We start from the raw sequence: 7490 nt of genomic DNA, 5'->3' as shown, positions 1-7490 counted from the left end.
GATTTAGAAAATTAATTTATTGGCATTCTCATTTATTCATTATCTTATTAGAAGGGATTTGTACTCTGTATGTTTGATCAATTACACATATGCTGAAAAGCTTGTCTCTCTCTCTGTCTCCAACTTAAGGCCAATGTCTTGTGTTCAGGGGCAGTGATGAATGGAATGTCGGCTTTTAGCAGTAAGAAAAACAGGCCTGTGCCATAAAACCGCCTTAAGAAACTGTTCTCTAGGAGGAAGCCCTTGAACCGCAGGTGGTTATTATTACTTACATCCTAGAGGTGAACAGAGCTCTATTCCTTATTGGGAAAATGCATAGTCAACTTAAGTCCCCATGTAGTAACTGTCCAGATTGTTATATCTCAGCCTTTGACCAGGTTGTGTGGGCAACCGACATTCTATGATTTTCTGTCTCCTGGAGCTATTTGTGCAACCTTGCATTTTTAGACTACACTGTAGTGGCTACTATGCCTTGTTTGTACATTCTGCAAATGCTAATTCTGGAGGATATAAGCTTGAAACTTGAAATGCATAATCCGAACAATCTGTCATGACTTATTCTGTGTTGGTCTCTGTACATGTACTCTTTTTGTCATGATGGTTTTTCCCGTAGTGCCACGTATTTAAACCTGAAATAATCAACTGTTATACGAGATTCTGAGAAGTTCTTATTTGTATAAATCGCGAATATTTTCCATCTTCCACAAAGAGATGCCAGACGCCATCAAATGTGAGCATTTGCCCACTCAAGATGTTTCTGACGGCAAACTGCAGTCAGGTCGAGACCCCGATGAGGACAACGAGCATTCAGATGAGCTTCCCTGAGACGGTTTCTGACAGTTTGTGCAGAAATTCTTTGGTTGTGCAAACAGATTGTTGCAGCAGCTGTCCAGGTGGCTGGTCTCAGACGATCTTGGAGATGAAAATGCTGGATGTGGAAATTAACATTCAATTCACGGGCAAAAGCTCTGGTGGACATTCTTGCAGTCAGCATGCCAATTGCACGCTCCCTCAAAACTTGCGACATCTGTGGCATTGTGCTGTATGATGAAACTGCACATTTTAGAGTGGCCTTTTATTGTGGCCAATCTAAGGCACACCTGTCCAATAATAATGCTGTCTAATCAGCATCTCGATATGGCACACCTGTGAGGTGGATGGATTATCTTGGCAAAGAAGACGTGCTCACTAACACAGATTTAGACAGATTTGTGAACAATATTTGAGAGAAATAGGCCTTGTGTACATAGAGAGTTCAGCTCATAATAAATGGGGGCAAAAACAAAAGTGTTGCGTTTATAATTTTGTTCAGTGTATATCTCCACAAACATATGTTCGATTCTCCCCATATTTGGTACGCATCATTGGTAATGACAAGATAACGACACCTGCAGAGTGTGGTGCTATTTGGCGGTGCATTTCTAGGAAATCACATTAAACGTGCATTAATCCTGAACACAAACAGGCCTACACAACATATCAGGCATATAAGGGCTATCCTCGAATGGCGTTCTTATAGCTTGGACCCCATTATTGCTGCTTGCAGCTATATTTATTATTATTATTCTGCCATTTTCTGTGAAAAATGCAAATTCCCGTGAGATAAAAGGTTGCAATAGGTCCACAATTTACATGGTAGCACAAGCCCAATGGTCACAACTCCTGATGCAATGCCTTGCAAATTGGCCTCATGGCGGCGCTGTGACATGCCTCCAAAGTGGCCAACATCTTGCACCCATCTCATGGGCGTAGCCTGGTACATAAATGCATATGAATAAGACATTGGTACACGTGTTCGAAACAATCTCAAGAATCAAGATATGCAGGCACTTTTAGCTCAACAAAACAGGGGTGCTATTAAACACAAATGTTTAGAATTGTTGATATCTCTTGATCCGTTTGACTTTGAGTGATGATATATCGCACACATGCTGAGGGACATGAATCCAGCTAAGCAGTAAAGTGTGATTCACTTTGGCCTAATGGTGGCTCTGATGGACTAGAAATAACATTCAAGGAAGCTTTATGTCTAAAAGTGGCCATACTGTTTGAAATAGAATCCTGTTTAAAATCATATACTAAAGCTGGTTCCATTTAGGCAAGTGATTCCAGAGAAGTAGACGTTTGAAGTAGTTAACATCAGTCAGATATAGACCAATATATGGAAGAATTGTTTTTTAAGTGAGATGTAATGGAAAGCAAACGTTTGTTATTAAGTTGAAGCTATACTGATATTTTGTCACGAATGCTTCATTTCAGTTTAATTACATTAAAACGTTTTAGTTTTGGTGCATACCTTCTGGTGCATTACTTTTCTCCAAAATGTCTTCATTTCTCACCAGAGAGAAGGGAAATGTGGTTTCTTAATAGGCAGATTCACCCTATTCATACCACAATGTGGTGATTAAGACAACAATGACCGCAATCCTTTGTACAATCTGTCCCTTTTGAAGTGTGGGAGACCAGTGTTGACAGAAGAAATAGGTTGCTAGCTACATTCTGTGCCAAACTGTTTATATGGATCTGGTTTAACATCTCCGTTCAAATTGACACATTCCACTAAGCCAAGGAACCTATTTGCAAACCCTTACAATGATGTTATCATGCGATAGCTGGTTAGTTAACTTTGCTATACAGTTTAGCATTACTCCGCTTTTGCTAATGCAAACGCTAATGCTAGTTGGGGAAGTGGACACAATAGTGATTTAGTGCAGCTAAAAATTGTAGTTAGTATTGTAGGAAAAGCATTAACTAACACAACCTAACCTTACTGCAAAAACTCTGGTACTGTAACAGAAAGTTGCTAATATAGAAAGTAGTAGTACCAAGCAGCTGACGTTCGCTAACTTCACCACAAAGTTAGTTTGATAGAATTTTTATTTTTTTAAAGATTTAAAATAATGGAATGAGTCTGGCTACGTATGGCTTGTAGAACAAAGTAGCTACTTGGCTCCTTAATTACTTGTGTGTCAATTCATATGAAACCTAGCTATACTATAGTATCCGTATTGACAAGTCATTTACAAGAACATGTGGTTCTGCATGTACTCAATGAGTGGAGGTAAATAATAATAACTTTATTTGTATAGCCCTCCTCTTGCCCAAAGCATAAAGCGCTTCACACAACAATAAAAAAGCTAAAGTAGGTAATAAGATGAAAGCAGCGCCCTCATATACATGTAATGAACACATTTTTGTCACTGCAGTTATGTTCTACTTTTCTATAAATGTTCTTAAGGTTACATATATTCTCATCATTCCAAGGATATACTTTATAAGCAGGCCTTGTCCTAGATTTAAAAGGATCAGTTTCATCAATACTCTGGCATAGAATGTTGAATATGCACAATTATTAAGCAAATCGTATTCCTCAAGATTTATTTTATTGTTGAACAAACACAAAACTCTCAGTCAATCCAAAATATAATTGAACCTCAACCCTGAATTTTTAACAAAGGAAGAAAAAAAATCTCTCTCGGGGGAATACATGTGTGCACAATTATTACACAGTTTCTTTATCTGTTCACAATCAACTTTCACTGAAGCAGCAACCACAGCCTCCCAAATTCTGTTCAAAGAAGTGTATTGTCTTCCCTGACTGTAAATCTCACATTTGAGAAGGATCCACAAGTTCTCAATAGGATTTAAGTCAGGTAAGGAAGGGGGCCCGGTCATTTTTCTGTTATCTTTGAGACCCTTGGTTGCAAGCAAAGCAGTGGAGTACTTGGATGCATGTGATGGAGCATTGTCCTACATAAAGAACATGGCCTTCTTCAATGCTGAGGACTTCTTCCTGTACTGCTGCTTGAAAGTATCTTCCAGAAACTGGCAGTAGGTATGGGAGTTGAGTTTCAGTCTAACTTCAACCCGGGAAGGCCCAACTACCTCATCCTTAATGATAGCAGCCCATACCAGTACCCCTCCTCCACCTGGCTGGCGCCTGACTCGAAGTGGTGCCCTGTGTCCATTAGTGATGGCCACAGGCCCATTCATCTGGTCTGAGTCAGACCAGATGGGACCTCCGCGTACCACCAGGTAGGACGTTCTCACTTCCTAAACGTAACCCATAAGCAGTTGCATCTACCCGTGAGTTTCTCTATTAGGGGGAGTCCAGTCTGCCTGGAGGGTCTGGTCAACTCGGGAGCCGCAGGTAGTTTCATGGATGTGGCAGAACAATTGGGGATTAAACTGTACCCCATAGACCAGCCGTTGCGTGTTAAGTTCCTGGACGGGGGACCTCTTGGGTCTGGCTACGTCCACCATCAGACTGAACAGCTGAACATGCAAGTGGGCGCTTTGCACTCCAAACGTATTCAACTACTAGTGGTATTCTCTCCCCATGACCCAGTAGTGCTGGGACACCCCTGGCTCTGCCTACATGACCCATACATTTCCTGGAGTAAGGGGGAATTGACGGCCTTGAGCGCAACCTGTCTGTCTCGATGTTTGAGTGTGCCCTGCAGGGCCACCTCGGTGGAAAGTTCTGCGTCAGCACCCACTCAGGAGCTCCCGTCCGTTTACCTCCAGTATAAACAGGTCTTCAGTGAAGAGAAAGCTTCTGAGTTGCCACCACACCGCCCGTGGGACTGCGCCATAGACCTGATTAAAGGTGCACCACTTCCCAGAGGTCGCAATTACCCATTGTCCATCCCTGAAACCCAGGCCATGAACACGTACATAGATGAGTCCCTGCGTCAAGGAGCCATCCGCCTGTCGATGTCCCCCTGTCGATGTTGGTAAAAAGGACGGCAGCTTACGCCCCTGTATAGATTACCGGGGACCAAACGCGATAACTGTCAAAAACCGCTATCCCTTGCCACTGATCTCTGCTGCATTGGAACAAGTCGGACAGGCCACCACCTTTACCAAACTGGACCTGCGGAGCGCTTATCATCTAGTGTGCATACGAAAAGGGGATGAATGGAAAACCACCTTCCTCACACAACGCGGCCACTATAATTATCATGTCATGCCTTATCGTGTCGGCCTCACCAACGCCCCTGCCGTCTTCCAGGCTTTTATGAATGACATCTTTAGGGATATGATTGACCGGTTTGTGATACATAGATGACATCCTAGTCTATTCTAAGACCCTGACAGAACACATTGGCCACGGTTGCAGCAGCAACACCTGTACGTGAAGCTGGAAAATAGTGTATTCCATGTCTCCACGGTGGCCTTCCTGGGATCGGTGCTGTCGCTAGGCGGCTGCCGGATGGACAAGAGTAAAGTGTCCGCGGTACGTCAGTGGCCTCAGCCAAAAACTGTCAAGGAGTTGCAGCGTTTCTTGGGTTTTACTAACTACTACCGACGTTTTATCTGAAACTTCAGATAAAACGTAGGCCTTTTAATTGTACCTAGAATTTCTAAACAAACAGTTGGAGGCAGGGCCTTTTCTCATAGAGCTCCACTCCTGTGGAATGATCTGCCAATTAAGGTTAGAAATGCAAACTCAGTGCAAACTTTCAAGTGTCTACTAAAAACTCATCTCTACAGCACGGTTTATGATTAGGTGTAGCCTGGCCCGGGGGCGTGAAGGTGACCAGTAGGCTTGATACTGTCCACCCTTGCTGTCTTGCCAGGTGGGCTCTCGTCGCCACTGGGATGCCCTCCCTCCAATGCCCTTCGGGGGAAGAGTCACTGGCTTGTTGTTGACTCTCTATTGCGCACTTGTGCAGTTGGGCTGTACGCTGCTAGCAATACTCGGCCCTCATTCAGGGGGGTTGCGGTTGGTGGGTGTCCCTTTCGTTGATGCCTGGCAATGTGGTTGGATTGATTTCCTGCCTGTTGGGCCCTGTCCGGGGCCTCCCCCGTCTCAGTTTCCAAGGTGTTACGCTGCTATATTATTGTGCTGGGGGACATGAGGGATGTACTACTAACTTTTCTCAGTTTCCTCCAATTTTAAATTTTAGAAGGAGATGAGGTCCTGGTCCACACCTGCGGATTACCTGGTTTGGGGGGACCGTTGCTGTTCCTGTCCTTGTCCACCTGGTCATACTTCTGACCTAGTCTAAAATCAAATATACTCTGGATTTAGCCAAGAGAAATTTATTTATTATTCCAATTGGACTCTTAATATTTCACCCGGCACAGCCAGAAGAGGACTGGTCACCCCTCTGAGCCTGGGTCCTCTCTAGGTTTCTTCCTAAAATTCGACCTTCTTAGGGAGTTTTTCCTAGCCACTGAAATTCAACACTACTGTTGTTTGCTCCTTGGGGTTTAAGGCCGGGTGTCTCTGTAAAGCACTTTGTGACAACTGCTGTTGTAAAAAGCGCTTTATAAATACATTTTGATTGATTGATTGATTGATTGATTCAGCACCACCGCTGCCCCGTTGTCCACCCTGACCAGTCAGAAGAATATAACGCTGCGCTGGTCCGAAGCCGCCACATCTGCATTCGACAAATTGAAGGACCTTTTCACTACTGTTCCCATACTGCGCCAGCCCGATCCCATCCTACCGTTCGTAGTGGAGGTGGATGCCTCGGAAACAGGAGTAGGGGCGATCCTATCACAGCATGTGGGCACGCCTCCCAAATTGCACCCCTGCGCATTTTATTCCAAGAGGCTCACACACGCCCAGAGGAATTACGACGTCGGGAATCGTGAGCTCCTCGTTATAAAACTAGCCCTCGAAGAGTGGAGACACTGGTTGGAAGGAGCCCTACACCCGTTCCTGGTCCTTACAGATCACTGCAACCTGGAGTACTTACAAACAGCCAAACGTTTGAATTCACGTCAGGCTCGACGGTCTCTATTCTTTTAAAAAAGAACGTCAAGGCAGACTCCCTTCCTCACGTGTTCAAGCAACTGACCTGCAGTCCGACGCAAGAGACGATCCTGCCCTCCACCTGCCATGTAGGGCCTATAAGGAGGGACATTCAGGACACCATCCAAGAGGCCCTATTAACTGATCCTTCCCCTCCTACCTGCCCACCGGGAAAAATCTATGTTCCGGCAGCCGTTCGGCCCCAACTGTTGCAGTGGTGCCACATCCGGGCATCACACGCACCACGAAGCTTCTCGGTAACCGGTATTGGTGGGCTTCTATGTCCGACGATGTGCACGATTACGTGCTGTCTTGCCCCGTTTGCGCCCAGTCAAAAAGTCCCTGTCACTTACCGGAGGGGCTGATACTGCCTCTGCCTACGCCTCACCTCCCCTGGTCCCACATCGCCATGGACTATGTGACAGACCTACCGGACTCCAATGGGTACACCACGATCTTGACGGTAGTAGACCGTTTCTCTAAGATGTGTCGTCTGATACCCCTGACTAACCTGCCCAATGCCACCGAATTGGCAGACATTGTATTCCAACAGGTTTTCCGGCAGTTCGGGATACCTGAGGACATCGTTTTCCATCTCCCGTGTATGGCGGACCTTCTGCGACCGACTAGGGGTGTCAGTCAACCTATCCTCCGGTTACCATCCAGAAACCAACGGCCAGACTGAAAGGCTGAATCAAGACATAGGGAAGTACCTACGGCA

This window comes from Esox lucius, chromosome 16, assembly GCF_011004845.1.
Source record: "Esox lucius isolate fEsoLuc1 chromosome 16, fEsoLuc1.pri, whole genome shotgun sequence".
In the NCBI taxonomy this organism is placed as follows: domain Eukaryota; kingdom Metazoa; phylum Chordata; class Actinopteri; order Esociformes; family Esocidae; genus Esox; species Esox lucius.
This window is presented reverse-complemented; position numbering follows the sequence as displayed.